The 16,943-nt window shown below is 38.6% G+C and overlaps 1 protein-coding gene across 24 annotated transcripts in view; it reads right to left on the reverse strand.

Moving 5' to 3' along the window:
• Positions 1 to 16,943, reverse strand: part of TENM3 (teneurin transmembrane protein 3) — a 1,278,808-nt gene that overhangs the window by 701,242 nt on the left and 560,623 nt on the right. For all 24 annotated transcript variants that reach the window (XM_083630968.1, XM_083630934.1, XM_083630945.1 and 21 more), the window contains exon 4: positions 10,226 to 10,369. The gene's annotated coding sequence lies outside the window, so the exon portion shown is untranslated. The remainder of the gene's footprint in view (positions 1 to 10,225; positions 10,370 to 16,943) is intronic.

The raw sequence follows: 16,943 nt of genomic DNA on the forward strand, positions 1-16,943 counted from the left end.
TTTCAAAATACTTTAAAAAGTCATCAGCAACTTTGTTTATTTTATATTTTGTATTCTATCATCAATCATGCTAATTTCTCAATTCACAAGGGGTGGAAGGTTTTAATCCTCATTTCACCTTTCAAAATTCAGTAATCTAAATGATCAGCGGATGACTAAAGTATTTTATCCATTATTAGAATTTTTATTGTTTATTTGTATTTATGGATCTATACCTTACCTTCTGTAAAAACCCAAGGAGGCTCCTAACATAATAAAAAACAACAAAGGGCATAAAACACTTTTAAAAGACTATAAAACATTTCAGGTAAACAAAGGATATACAACAGTTCAGTCCACCAAAGCTATAAAAAAACCTCTCGCACGAAAGCCTTAAAATACTTTTTAAACTAGAAAAGTTTGCAAGATTTGATAAAATGTATATTAAAATCGAGTTCTAAAATGTCCTCGATTAATTATAACTATCATATTTCTACCTGTCTTACAGTGCAATCCTATTCATGTCTACTCAGAAGTTAGTAGTTAGTAGTTCAATGTGTGCGTGTATGTATTTTATGAATATTATATTTCTTGAAATATCATAAAAGGACAAGGTAATTGGTATTCAACAATTCTGAATAACTTCAACCTAAAATCTGACACCTTTCATAGTAAGACACAGGTAGCTTTCTGAATAAACTAAACAAGAATTATGAATATTGCAAGGGTCTGACACACACATATATAATGCATACTTGAATTAAGGGTACATGACACATGTTACTGTTATTACTTCTTCAAGTGGTTCTTTTTCTGTGTTGATTTGCTAATTAACTGGATTGCTGGATAGGTGTCACCCCCGCCCCAAAACAAGATCAGCTAATTTGGAACACCAAAACATGGAGACATTTGTATGGTGTGAATTTAACAGCAGCTCCAATAATAACTGACACTTTTAGCTGCCCCAGTTCTACTTGGCAATCCTTTGTTGATTCTTAGTACAGTCGCACCTTTAGAAATCGAAAGAAATCCATTCTGGAAGTCCATTCAACTTCCAAAATGTTCAGAAACCCAAACACAACTTCTGATTGGCTGCAGGAAGCTCCTGCAGCCAATCAGAAGCTGCGGAAGTGCCATCAGACATTTGGCTTCCAAAAATAGTTCACAAACTGGAACAGTCATTTCCGGGTTTGCGGCGTTTGGGAGCCAAAACATTCAGAACTAAGCTGTTCGGAAACCAAGGTACGACTGTAACCATGATCTGCCACTTAGTTGCAAATATCCAGGTCATCCTCCAGCCTGGGAAGTTTTGGGTTTCTCTGGCAGTTTTAGCAAAATATATTATCATGTTGATAACATTGTTGGCACTGTATATGATGCAATAAATATTGCTTATAATGTGGCTTAAATCAACTGTCAAAGATGTGGACTTACTACTGTAACTGGCTTCATGTTTATAAATCTACTAAGGTGCTGAGAAATAGAAAAGGGCAGCCTGATAGGACTATTGGTATAGTAAAAGGAAGATTGAAATGGACATTTTCCAAAAGAAACATGGATCTTTTCCAAAGATAATCATTTCAAACAGTCAGGACAATTCATAAGAGATACTGTTGGTCATTAAAGAAAATTGGAGATGCTGCAAGCTGCCACCTGCCCCAATATATACACAACTGGAATGCTGCCAACCGTGCGCTTCAGCATATAAAACAACTTGTGGAGAAAGCATGAGCAAAATACCACTCAACTAAATTATGATTAGTTACTCACATCTAATCAGATTTAACTGACACTTGTATTATTGTTATCTTGTGATTAACTGTAACATCTCACTGAAGAGTTTAGCTCTGCAAGTGATAGCTTTCTTCAATCGCCAATGAAATGTTATTCCCTGAGTTGGATCAGACCTAAGTAAGCTTATGTGTACAGCCATGAAAAGACTGTAGTGGATTTTGATGTGTGCTTACCAATAGCTATTGTTAAATGCAAATCATTAAGTCTAGTAGTAATTTCACCTTCACTATAAAGTTAAAGTTGGTATGTAAGAGATCAGTTAGTTTTAGTTTGGTTGCTTCATATGTATGATGCAAGCCACTTAACAATTACAATTCACATTAGGCCTTTAGGGATGGATAGTGTAACTTTTGTCCCTGTTTGTTAATGGATATCGCTCTTCCCATATTATACATGGGAATTTGAAGTACAAACAGCATGTTCCATTACTGATAATGCCATTTTTCTGTGAAAAGTCCCACATGAGATGATAGGAATATAATTCTTTAAAATTATGAAGATCAGAAACTCTCAAAAGATCAGCTGCAATCATGGCTTTTTAGAAATCACATCATTTTTCCTTTACACCTTTAAATTATTTTGCTCTCCCTGCATTTATTTGCACTTAACTCTGTGAAGTATTTGGGGATACAGATCATGAAGAAGACACAGGAGACAAAAATAATATTTTATTTTCAAAACCAAATGCTACTTATTCTCTACAATATACTATTTTAGCAATTAAATATTTGTGAAAAGGGCTTAATGGAGAAAACAGCACTCATATTTATATAAACCTGGGTTGTGTCAGTATAGATTTTGTGCCATTCATTAGAGACTAATACTTTCATAGCATTTGGAACTAGAAGGAAGGAAGGAAGTACTATCTAATGCTAACTTAGCTGGATTTAATCCATTAGTTTAGGAATAAATACTATTTTGTTGTTTTATATATATATATATATATATATATATATATATATATATATATATATATAAATGAGCAACTACAAGTGCTTACATGCCTGGCTCCATACATATCATAAATATATATATTAAATAAAAAGCAATACAGGATACTTTGGTGATCAGCATCAGTCTGAGTGCATGCACCGCTGCTTATTTTGCTGCTGCCCACTTCATCTGCGCTAGAATGGATCCACATGAAGCTGTATTTAAGCCTGTCTTCAAGGCTGTGTTAAACTTTCCCCCTTAGTTTCTGCCAACATCTATCTGAAAAAATAATAATCTAATTCTCAGCACTGGCACTGATATATTCTAAAATGCTGATTCCCTTACAAAGCAGCATTCATGACCAGGGAACCACCAAAACTAAGAAAGAATGTGTTGCTCAGGCAAGACTCAACCGCAGCACAAAGTCCTATTGTACACAGGAGCCTCCAATAACCAGGATACTCCTATCAGCCCAGAGCCTTAGGGCATGTCAATATCTCGGCAGATGCTTCAACCTGCTGTTTGATATATCCTCTCACAGGACAGCTATACAGTAGTTCCCAATACAAGGGAATCAATATACAAGGTATAACACTTGAACCTCCAAGATGCCTCCAGTCACATGAAATAATATGTCTGAACTGGGAGCCATACAATGAGGTGACATGTATAGCCTACAGTAAGACTCTCAATTAATAATGCAAATGTTGTTTTTATTTCTTTAATTAAACATATTTATAACTCAATCTGCACCCTAGTATCTGGTGGGGAGCAACAAAAACACATACAGGGCAATAGCATCATGTGTGATGGTTGCAGCAAAATCACATATAGCCAAAATATCTGGCTGATGTCTGGCAATGGGGGGAGGGGAGCCCTGCACAGAGTCCCTCCCTGTGTCTCTGCTGCCTCCCCTCCCTGCTCCACAATTGCTTTCCCTCCCCTCCTGGGTATTGAGGCAAGGGAGAGTGCTGAGGGTCAACTTGGCTCCCTCAGGAAACAGCAGCAGGGGAGAGATAAAGGTGGAAGATAGGAGGAGGCAACAGGCAGACAGAGAAAGACACGGACAGAATAAAATGGGTGGGATGGATCTGGGATGGAGCTGCAGGTTCTGCCTGGAGCCAAGTGCCTATGACTGAATTCAAGTCAAATGTGTGTGTTTAACTTGCACCCTGCTTCCCTACTAATGATCTAAAAAAACATATAAATCACTTATAAACAGATGTTAGCCAAAGTCAGATTTACTCTCAACCTGTGGGTATGATCAGGGGTGATATCTGTGTGTCATTATTCCAAATAGAGCCTACTCGTTAACAGCAGAATAATATGGAAATAATATTATTTCTCTCTAACATGTTGATAGGAATTTCCAAAAGACAATTTGTGCTGACAACAAGGAACATTAAATTTCTTCCATAGCTTTGTATTCTTAATAAGGTTTTCCATTTATGAATAATGAAACAACTATGATAACGTTGTTTTTCAGTAATCCTTTCCTCATTTTTTCCTGTTTAATTTTGAATCATAATTATAAATTATATAGGTTATATCTCTAATATACTAACAGCCTATTTTCAAATTGTCTCCTTAGACTCTTAGTATCATTTTTGCAGCACAATTCTAACTATATTTACTGAAAAGCAAATCCCACTGAGATCGTTCAGTGATTCCTACTTCCTAATAAGTGTGCTTCCGAATGCAGACTTAACTGCCAAAATAAGAACAATACTGAATTTCAGCATTGTAAAGAAACGTTAAGAGTTTCTTTCAAGAGCTGCTAAATCCTACAAATGCTAAAATATGCTTCAAAATAAAGTGGCCACTTAAAAGGGGCGGGACCCCGACAATATACCATTACAGACTATTGACTAAAAGGGAAAGTCACCATGATTAAAATGGAGCAATTCACTTTGAACTAACTCTAGTTGACTCATCTAATGTGCCTAAGGATTGTCTGTGGCAAGCCTAGAGGAAATCTTTTGTGCTTCAGTTAGCAATAAAGCTTGCAAATCATTATTCTTCTAAAAGACTAGCACTGATAACCAAAGATACCAGCAGTGTTTGGGGTTTTCTGTTGCACTTTAGCCCCTGCTAGACAAACATACTACTTTAAATTCAGTTTTAATACTAAGGCTTTTTACAAAGCATTCATTCAGTCCATATCTGGTTTTATAACGTACTGTGTCCGTCCATCATTTATCATTAGGAATATTACAATTTTGTAAGAGTATGTATCATTGTTTAAACATTCTCCAAATATAATCAATAAAAATAAAAGCAATTCATGAATGACTCACACGGCTTGCAAATCCACTGAAGACCATTATTATTATAAATCAAATCTTCAGACCAACAGTTCTCTTTGTTGTTTCAAAGGGTTAGGCCACACGGCAAGTGTATTATGTTTTTGTGTTAGTAACATATTGCTGGGTATTTCCACAAAACCTAACAGATGTTTTGTAATCCTTTGGTGGCAGAACACTGGTGGGATTAGGAAGACCTTGTGAATCTTGTTCTCCTTGCTCTGCACTGATGAACATGTAACTTCCATTACAAGTGTGCAGCTTGATGTCTGCGTATCTGACTGCTACACATACTGCAACCAACCACTGAATAGTCTATAAACTTTGCTAGGGAAATGATTGAAGTTATTTATGAGGCCATTTTATGTCATATTTCTGCGGGTTAGTCATATTGTCACTTTTCTCATATCTACACTTTTAGTGAACAGAATTGATTGTTTATCTGTGGAATAGGCTCCCCCTTTCTAAGAAAGATAGCAAACTGATGACCATAAAATTGGGTTAAAAGGCTTACTGTATACATGCTTGGTTGACAATATCTGGAATTAAAATTAAACCATGCATAGAAAAATGTAATAAATGAATAAAAATGTATATTCTGGGTAATTTAAGCTCTAAGTGTAACTTTTGGTCATGGAATCCAAATAGCTGAAGCCATCTTATGTATGCTTCCCAAATGGAATAACATCAAGGTTCCAGGACTCTAATGATACACAAGCTGCTCAGTCTGAAAGACCTAAACTCACAGATTTATTTCACACAAACTTAAAAGCCACAGATAGACTCCATGGAAAACTACTGCAACATTAATGTTGGAGTTGGTCTGATTTTCCCCCCAGCAAAATATAGAGTTTCTTTTTCACATAACATAAAGTCTTCAACCAGCTTAAGCTTTCTAATAAATTGCCAACTCTGAAACAGTATATCTTTTATTATGCTGCTTGTTACTTTACTAAGACAGGAAATTAAAGCAATAAAACACTTTCAAAACGATAGGGCGCACTCAAGCAGTCAATTTTCTTATGTTACAGTAGTATTCTTCAAAAGGCCTTTTATGATACTAATATTAAATCCTTTGAAGTCTGAGGAATCTGTTGAGGGTGCTGAATTCATGATATAAAACTCAAAATATTGCATCCACTTATGCATTTATTAAAAACTGAGTATATGGCAACAAATGTTTAAAAATTAAAACACGACACTAAAATGATGTTATTAATGTATCTGAGGTTCACACAGGAAAGGACAGCATGGAAAGAAACACTACCTATTCAATGCTCAGGGAAAATCTATTTTGCTTTTGTATCACTTTACATTACCAAATGCACACCAGGTGTGATCATAGATACAAAAGGCTGGTGCAAAAGGCTGAAGCACAAACATTATAATGGTCACTTATGCAAAATGATCACAAAAAGGAAATTGAATCAAGCTTAGAAAGCTATTCATTCCTTTTAACCCCTCTAGAACAAGGTCAGACTAGTGGTTCTGTTTAATGGCATGAACACTATTTCAACAACCTGATAAAAAGCATGTGGTAGGAAAACAAAGCAAAAGTCAGGTCCCATTCCCTGAAACCAAATGCTACAGCAGTTTTTGAGGCACACAGTTGTGGTGAGCCTCATTAAACTGAGTATTTATAAAATATTTTGGCATAGATATACATCAGGAACCTCAGAATAAACTATCAGTAGCAGATCCTAGTTCTTATATCTGTTTATTTCAGTTTTATATCTAGTACCCAAATGGGGGGGGGGGGGAATAAATCTACCTGCAAAAGTTATTTCAGTCAGGTCATTATTAGAACATGTTAGTGAAGAGAGTTTTTTGAAATGGTACTTCATTCTCTATAGACCAATGATGCTGACAGCTTAACATTCTTTTCTTTTCTTTACTACTCTGGAATTTGTAGAAAATTTATTTGTCATCACGCTGGCCTCAGCAGCCCTGTGTACCTGTTTCACACATGCAAGACACATTCATGTCCAGGTGGAATAAGGCTGCACTTTGAACCTCACACCTGATGGTGGAAATTGCATTCAAACATGCATAAGTGCTAGACAGTGCATGAAGGGGTTAAGGCCAGAGAGGTCCGCTCCTAGACTCTGCAAAGTCACAACTTCTCTTCTCTGTGAGGGAAGAAGTGAAGCTGCTTCTGTTTACTTCCCTCCCTCTCTCAGCACCACGTAACTGACCAAAGAAGATGTGCCTAAGCTTTGCTCCAAGCTTACAGCACGTGCTTGAAGCGATCTTTCTGTATTTTCTACCCAAGAGTAGAACTTCCCAAAAGTAGAACTTCCAGACCAGGCCCAAACACAGACCCACTCGACACAGATCGCAGTGATCCAGAGCTGAGGTTACCAATGTATGGACTGCAGTAGCCAAGTTATCCCAGTACAGATACAGACACGGCTACCATGCCAGGCAAAGCTGGTAAAAAGCACTCCTAGCCACAGAGGCCACCCTGGCCTCTAATGACAAGGATACATCCAGAAGGACCTCCAAGCTATGGACCTCCTCCCAAGCCATGCACCTGCCCCATGTACAACAGGCAGCAGGTCTATCTTCTTGAACACACGAGCCATCTACCCATAAAATCTCCATCTTCCCGGAGTTTAAAAGTTTACTGTCCCTCATCCAGACCACCACTACATTAAGGCACCAATCCAGCATTTGCACAGTTCTCCTGATGCAGATATTATAGAGAAATGGAGCTGCATGTCCTCAGCATACTGATGTCACTATGCTCTACTCCCTGCAGCTTCATGTGGATGTTAAATAACACGGGGTGGGGGGATACTGCCCTTCAGTACCCCATAGCACAGTTTGAAAACCAGAACACACCAACAATCTCCAAACTCTAAGTTTGCTACATCTTAAAGTGAATTAGAAAATTATAAGCATTTAATGGCCTTCAAGAAAAATTAAACAAACAAACAAACATACAACCAGAACAGTGTTACAATTATCTACTCAGTTAAGGTAATAAGCAGTACCAAGAGTTCAAGGAAAGGATATCTCCAGGGAAGGCATTCAGCTGCTTCCTTGTGTCCAGTTTTACAAAATTCAAAGTGGGTAGAAACAGAGTTCCCACTGAAGTCCATATGTGGCTTTAATGCCAAGCTTCCTCTTGGATAAACAAAGTACGAACACACTTAAAGGCATACAACATAGGATAAATGGAAATAAAATGTCTTAATGGGAAGGAGGTTGAACGGAGGCCACATACACAATAGTGCTGACACTGAACATTTCAAGAATCTTAAACATTAAACTGAACTAAGTTTATTTGCTGTTTAGATTCCTCACTTTAATATCATTTGGTCCCACATTACATTATTTTATCCTATTTAAACAATAATTTAATAATTATCAGAGAATGCTTTCAGCCCTTCTGGGCCTTATCAAGAGAAAAAACTAATCTGAAGCGCTTTAGAAACTTAGTGCATCATCAGATTTAACATAGGCAGAGTTTTCTGTTCACATTAAATTAACTTACAATTCAGAACTGTTGCATTTATTGGTCTTTGTAATCCCTAACCTCCTCAACATTTTGCTAGATGGATGAATATGAAAAAGGCATCAACAGCTTTAGGGTGTGATGCAGAAATAAGAGATAATGAAAACTAGAATTAAATTCATGGGCTCCATTTGTTTTCTCTGCATGCTTAATAGAGCCTCCCATTGTTAAAGACTCTGTAAGTAATCATTGATTTTAGACTGTTTAAAATTAAGAGAGGAACTGCAGATTTAAAAGATAGAAATGCTAGACATACACATTATACAAGTACTACTTGCTAGAGCTAGTTTCTGTCAGTTGTTGTAATGTGTGCAAGCAAACACTAGCAGAAGTTGCTGCTCAGCTAGTTTTCATTTTGTACCTTCTGTGTTTCGGTAGCATTTTCGTAGAGCTCATTGTAGTTTCACGATTAAAGCACTGACTCTACTTCACAGCAACCTGTGTACAGTAATGGGCTTCACGCTTTCCACTGGCATAAGAAAAGTACAGTGGTACCTTGGTTCCCAAACATAATCAGTTCCGGAAGTCTGTTCCAAAACCAAAGCATGCTAAAACAAAGGCATGCTTTCCCATAGAATGTAATGCTAAATGGATCAATCCATCCCAGGCTTTTAAAAACAACCCCTAAAACAGCAGTTTAACATGAATTTTACTATCTAATGAGACCATTGATCCATAAAATGAAAGCAATAATCAATGTACTGTACTATAAAATAAATAAGACAGTATTGTAGATGATAAAAACTTAATTTTTTTTCTTACATGCACTGATGATAGTCATTGTTTGGATGGGGGGCTTTTATCCATTTTTGCAGTCACACAATCAAGCAAGCAAGCAAGCAATAGCTGAACTGGGTTCCACGCAGTCACAAAAACAAAGTCACAAGCCACAGTCACAAAAATGAAGTCACAAGCCATAGTTACAATTCAGTCCCATAAAACGAAGAACAAGTCACAGTAAAAAAAAAAAAAAAAGCCACACAAACGAAAACGCAAAAACTAGCAAAAGCTCCAAATATCACCTCTGTGTTGTGTGGGTGCTCGGGACTCAAAAGCCAATAGACTCAACAGTAAGCCTCTGATTAGCAGCGGGGGACTCAATTTACAAACAGAACACACTCAACAGGAAGCAGAACATGTTCTGCTTTCAAGGCAAAGTTCACAAACCGGAACACCTACTTCCCAGTTTGCAGTGCTCTATTTCCAAGTTGTTCATAAACTAAGCTGTTCTAAAACCAAGGTAGCACTGTAAAATAGAAAAGGGATCCCTTCTCCCAACATTGGGATGAAATGTGCTACCAATATTCTACACATGAAACACTCACACTGGATCAGGACCAGTTCAAGTGCAGAACTTTGGCAGCACATATTTGTCTTTGCTGGAGAAGCTACCATACTAGATCCCTTAAGATAAGTATCTTTAAGATATTGAGTACACATTCTCACAGACTATGGCTGGATCTAGACACATCAAAAAAAACGTTTCAGGAAAACACATTGTAAAGCTTGTAATGGCAAATCACATGTCGAAGAATTGCACTCTACAGCGCCATCTGATGGCAAGGTGTTATAACAAATTAAAAACACTTTTTTTAAAAAAAACCCCTAACATAGCTGAGTCATAGTTTTCTGATTTCAAGCAGCCACCATGAATGCAATAGTTAGCCAACAATATAGCTTAAAGAAGAATACATACCTTTTTCTTGATGGAAAATTATGGATATAAATCTTCATCAGACTAGCGGAGGAGCATTGTGGGATATGGCATCATTTGGTTTGAGTTTCTAAAGATGCCTATCAGTTTCATCCCAAGTTACTTCTTCGCCACGAAGAGATGACACTGAAAGGGTTAAGATGGGACCAATATTAACTTTTTATTTATAAACCAAACCTTTTTAGACATGTCACACACTGTCATACTAATCAAGGATTAACTGCATGACAAATCTGAACTTTTAACACCGAACTACACTGAAGTTGTGGGAGAGCAAGCAAAGGTCACAGCACTTTGTAAATGTAAATTTTTCAAACCACCACAGTGCTAAAATATATTCCTTATTTCTGCTACAGTTTTCCAGATAATTCAGATATAAAAAGAACAAAGGGGGGGGGGACTACAAGCAAGGTAGAATGTCCACTTTTTATAAAGAGACTATTGCTTGATTTATACAGGGAACTCTTTTTGGTCCCATCTTCTCAGTACTGGGGAAATGAAACAACAATGGTGTTCAAGGATCCCTGGTGAAAAATTGGCAGAAAGTTGATCCTCCAATTTATTTTTAAATTCATACTGAAAATGCAATGCTTGTTCCCAGAAAACAGCTGAAGAAATTCTTTATAAAGTAGTGAGCTGTGAACAGTAGTCTAAGTAAAACTGTAATAGAAATTAATGAAACAGAACCTATTAGTCTGCCATTAGGCTGGACTATTAAATTATCAATATTTATATAACCCAATTCTTCATGCATTTCCTCAGCACAAGCCTCATTGAATAGAACCTTTGAGAATTAGAGCTACAATGTACTTGATGAACATGACACCTGTGATTTCCTTTTCCAGAGCACTGAGCGTCTTCCGTCGTTATGTATCATATGACATGCTGCAGCTAGACTGCTAAGTGGGACACCATATTGCATACACATATTACTAGTGCCGAAAGAATTGCATTTACTGTCAATTTGCTACTGAACCAAGTTAAAGTACTGCTGATGACTTTCAACGCCCTACATAGCTTGGGACCAGGATAAATCTCAAAGAACACTTCCCCTTTTACCTGCCTATTATGGTCATCAGAATAAGACCTTGTGGTCATGCCACATCCTGTGTATATTTATGAACAAAGAAACTTGAGTTCTCTGTTGTAGTAGCCACCTTGTAAAATGGTTTCACCCTGCTAGGTAGCAGGCATCAATACAAGTACTGATGTTTTGTTAACTGGTAAAAACATATCATATTGGGACGCGGGTGGCGCTGTGGGTAAAACCTCAGCGCCTAGGACTTGCCGATCGCATGGTCGGCGGTTCAAATCCCCGCGGCGGGGTGCGCTCCCGTCATTCGGTCCCAGCGCCTGCCAACCTAGCAGTTCGAAAGCACCCCTGGGTGCAAGTAGATAAATAGGGACCGCTTACCAGCGGGAAGGTAAATGGCGTTCCGTGTGCTGCGCTGGCTCGTCAGATGCAGCTTGTCACGTTGGCCACGTGACCCGGAAGTGTCTGCGGACAGCGCTGGCTCCCGGCCTATAGAGTGAGATGAGCGCACAACCCTAGAGTCTGGCAAGACTGGCCCATACGGGCAGGGGAAAATTTACCTTTAAAAACATATCTCTTTGCTCAGGCCTTCCTGAGCTTTTGATATGTGTCAGGTGGTGGTGTGGTTGCTCGAGAGCAAACAGGCAAGACTCCAACCTGTCTTTTCCAAGCTTTATTATTAGTATCCTTCTCCTCCCCTCTCTGCGCCCAAAGCTACTGCGCAGATTGGGCGCTGGCAAAGGGGGACTTGCCTCCCCTCCGCTTTGCTCAGGCTCGGTGTTGAGGCTCTCCCTAGCATTTCCTGGTCCCTGCACCCCCTTCCCACTGGAGGTGGGGCTTTCCTCCTCGCCAGAGGAGGAACTGCTTTGCAAGATCTTTGGAGGCTCCCTGTAATACAACTGCCCTTCCACCTCTTGCCTCTGAGCTGATGGCAGTTCCCTGACAATATGTAACACCAGTTTTGTTCCTTAAATATGGCAGATGCAAATTTTTATGCTCTACCGGTGTTTAATGTGGTTTTTTATATACATGTTTATACAATGCATAAAAAACAAAGTCCCAAGCATGTGTGTAGAGCTGGCTGCCCTAAATCAGAATCCAACGAGGAATCCATTGCTGTGACACAACCAGGAAACTTGGTTTAAATCATTGTTTCCCATTTTAAGAAGAATAGAGAAATTAAGGTCTAGCACATGTGTAACTAATCTGCAGTGTGTATCCAACAAGAGGCATAGGTTGTGGACATGTGGCATCCATAAATAGAAGGCCCCAAAAACCTAGCCAGCTGTTCTGCCCACCACCTTTAATAATTATTATAATTATTTAATTATTAAATAATGGATTCCTGCTTAGTTTCCAGCATGTGCACTAATGTGGTGCTCTCTTATACTGTGGACATAATATTGAACATTCATAAACTGTACAGTTGGCAAATGGGATGCTATAGTGGAGAAGCCCTCTTTTTTGGTCACTGCCCAAATTTATAGCACATTACAGAAATATAGATTTGAAGTTACAAGAACATGGATTACCATGGCAAGGCTATTCTAGTCAAGGAACAACCATAGCTGGCAAACCAGCACTGAAACAGGCACTCCTAGCCACTATGCTTTCCAATGCCCACAGGGCGAATAACTCCATCCAGAATAGACTCTCTCCCCAACTCTGAGACATGGGAATCACCCACCAAAATGCCTCCATCTTATCATAATTAAGTATCAGTTTACTGGTCCTTATCCAGTCAAAAAATCTGAGTGATGCATTCAACAGAATTCATAATCTCAACTTTCAGCATGGATATTGGCTTTGTGCTATAATGCAATTCATTCGATCAGCTTTTTAAGATTCTTTACATACCCCAAGAGTTGTAACCTGCATGTGACAAGTGACAAGCTATAATCATAGAGATTTATAAACACACACAATTACAGAAAAAAATATTGTCATAGTTATTATAACGATATATATTGCACAATTATGAGTTTTGTTTATTAAGGTTTTTTATTTCATCAGTTTATGAATTTTAATTGTAATTTACTTATTTATTGTAAACTGCCAAGAGAACTTTATGCCAACAATAAACAGAATAGAATAGAATAAAAATAAACTATTTAGGATGCAAACCTATAGTCCCTGCACATACACTTTGGATGCGGCAGGAGGTCTGCCACGATGAGTATCCTCATTGCATCAATGGAAATCAATTGTCAGCCCTCTGATAGTAGAACGGGTGAAAAGGACTAGACTGCCTAAGATAAAATAAGTGTTCTTGAAAGTTACAGTTTTCTGTCATCTCTATAGTGGTGTACCCAATCCACGGAAAAATTATTTGGAGGTAAGTCAAGCTAATGCAGTAGGACTTGCTCGCAGATAAGCATATTGGATTGCCTTTTTAGGATTCACTACTTTTCCTACCGGGTTTGTGCCGGTGCCTTTAACAGCAGCCTAACATGCAGAAATTAAACTGGTGAAGCTCTTCATGACATGGCTCTATCCCTGCCAGAAAAAGCAATTTCCAGTTAAACCACTGGAGAATTAGAGAACCTGTGTAGGGTTTACTCCTCAGTCTTTTCTTTCCTCAAAGATGTCCTGCAAGGCAGTAGGCACAGATTTTTCCTCAGGGTTTACTCCTGAAGCCTTTCTCCATGAAGATTACACCAGTTGACCATAATTATTCTCAGAATTCAGCTTTCTACATGCAGCTGAATGAAGTAATAAAGCCCCATACTCACTCTCTTTAAAAAACACAAAACACAACAAAACATTTCTAGCATAGGAAGACAGCATGTAAGGAAGAAGACAAAACTGAAATTATTATTATTATTTTATTGAATTTATATACTGCCCTATACCCAGAGGTCTCAGGGTGGTTCGGAGGTCTCAGGTCACATCATTCTCTTGATATGCTGAATTTCTATGTGTATGGAAGTTTGTTTATTAAAATTCCCCAAAAAATCATTCAAATGTGTTCTTTTTTCCAACCTGCACCTAAAATGGTACAGTACAGGGGGAAAAAAACTTTATTTAGAGGTGCGCCAGAGGGTGGGGGAGAGAATAATTGAAGAGAGTTTGAAAACAAAGTCATTTAAGATTTTATTCTCCCAAGTTAATATCCTACTCAGTAACCTGGAGAACCCCCTAACTCCATACAGGCTTACAACTGGAAAACAACATTAAGTGCCTAAGGCTGTAAACCTAAAGTTCAACCAGGCTTACTTCTCAGTAGACATGATTAGGATTGCCCTTTAAAGCTGCCATTCTGTACCCATTTACTTGGGAGGAAACCCTACTGAACTCACAGGAGCGTAGTACCAAACGGATATGTAATCTTGGGGTTGCGCTGTGAGAAGAGAAATGCGAAAGTGAAGCTGTCACAAAAGGCCAGAACTGTAACTCTGGGGGGCAAAGAAAAGTGAGGGAAACAGAGCAGGCTGATTCAGAGGAGTAAAGGAACAAGGAATAATAATAACGAAAGGTGAAGTGAGCATGTAATCTCTCTCACACGTTGTGCCCAGGAGGGTATGAGGCAGGCCTCGCATTTCCCTGCCTTTTGCCTCCAGCCTTCCTCACCCCACTCCTTATCAGAATAATAAAATACAGCAAAGTATTTTCCTCAAACAACCACTTACTGAGAGGCCTGAGAGACTTCCTTGCCTCTCAGAAGCAGCACCTCCTCTTCAGTCTAAATACTGAGAGAGCAAAACTTGTGTAGGCCCAAAAGATTGGCAGTGACGTGTAGAGAGCTGGTTGGCCACCACAGGAGGCAGATTGAAAGAACTCCAGGGGGTCTCTCAGACCTTTCAGTAAGTGGAAATTTATTAGCACAGGGGGAACTTCAACTAGGTTTTTTTGGGGTGTGTGTGTGGTTTTGATCATGTGGAGGGGGGGAGAGAAGAGATGTGTCCCCCAACTGAGAATTCATCACTTCCACTTTTTTCCTTCTTTTTTTCTGTGGGTACAATTTTGGAGGGAGAATTCAGCAGCACTCCCTTATACCTCTGATCAGCTGGTTGCCCTCATCTTTTCCTCTTCACAAATCTAATACAGTGGTATCTCGGGTTGCATACGCTTCAGGTTACAGACTCCGCTAACCCAGAAATATTACCTCGGGTTAAAAACTTTGCTTCAGGATCAGAACAGAAATCGTGCAGTGGCGGCGCGGCGGCAGCAGGAGGCCCCATTAGCTTAAGTGGTGCTTTGGGTTAAGAACAGTTCCAGGTTAAGAACAGACCTCCGGAACGAATTAAGTACTTAACCCGAGGTACCAATGTATTCCAGGGGACACTGAGGGAGGGAGGGAAAGGAGGGACACTAAACTCTAAAATGATCTTTCTGTTTCTGTTCTGGTTTAGGCACAGGGAACAGAAAGGGAGACTCAATTAGAAGTTCCCAAACACAGCACCAAAGGAAAATAGGGAGGCTTCCAAAAATTTTCACGTTCAAAATTCTCCTCAAATTCTGGAGTTCTGAATAACCTAGGTTTCTTCAAAGTAGTACCAATGTAACAGGAATCTTCCATTAATCTGTTGTTTTTTAATTTACAATCTACTGCACACACACACACAAATCATTGTAGCTTTCAGACATCTAACTATCAATCCAGATGTGTACTTTGATAAAACACTGGAAAGCACCTGTCTTGGTTTAATTATATGTATGGCTGTATCTACAAATCCTTTTTGTGTGTGTTTTAGCAATGTGCAGCAGCACATGAATAAGATCACACAGAGATTGCCTTTTTCAGTGTTTAACCAATGCATGTGAATAATCTGTAATATAGGAGTAATGTGCAATGGATAGATGTTATTGAAAACTATATGCAATTCTAAAATTAATTTCAGAAATCCTGCTAGTTAAGCTAGAGTTCAGAGGGAATAGAATGCAAAGAAGAGCAAACCCATGAAACTATATAGGACTAAACCCAAGGAAACCCACTCATCCCAAAATCAAAGCAGGTTTTGTCACCTGCTGAGCAAAAGTTCTGTTGCTACAGATGCTATCTGGGGGTGCTGTTTTTTATACTGCTACCAATGCTATTGGCTTTAGTTGATTTTTATTGCATTGCACTGCATTGCATTGCATTGCATTTTATAGTTTTGGGTTGCAAGTCGACGCAAACTTACCTAGGAGCAATCTGCATTGAACTCAGTGTGACATACTTTGTAACCATGCATATGATTAGGCTGTCAAGTTCCAATTTTTAAACTTGCCTCAGGTATGTCTGCAAAGAAAGTGTGATTTATGAACAAACCAAACTGAATTGTATGCTAACAGTGAGTACAGAAGGCTTGTTGATCTACTCTCTCACTCTAGGGCTAATGATCTACAGTACTTGTGATCTTTTTATATTGTTCATAAAGATGAGAACAAAAATGACCATGTGAAGATTAATTTCTTAAATGTATCCCACCCTTTAAAAATATTTTGTTAAATACGTATAACAAGTGATCAGTGACCCACTTTGAATTGCACATTTATGTACTTTTAAACACAGTGGGCAGTTAATGTAAGACAACAGCAGTACTCTGGAGGGAAATTGGCAGAGAGAGCTCACAACTGTCTGGAATTGAAAGTGCTATCTAATTCTGCTGTACAATGATCAATTCGTTGACAGAACATCTGCTTGTCTCATTCTCTGCAAGTTCAAATCTATATTCCGCTACTCTT

Source organism: Podarcis filfolensis, assembly GCF_964270895.1.
Source record: "Podarcis filfolensis genome assembly, chromosome: 9".
NCBI classification, from domain to species: domain Eukaryota; kingdom Metazoa; phylum Chordata; class Lepidosauria; order Squamata; family Lacertidae; genus Podarcis; species Podarcis filfolensis.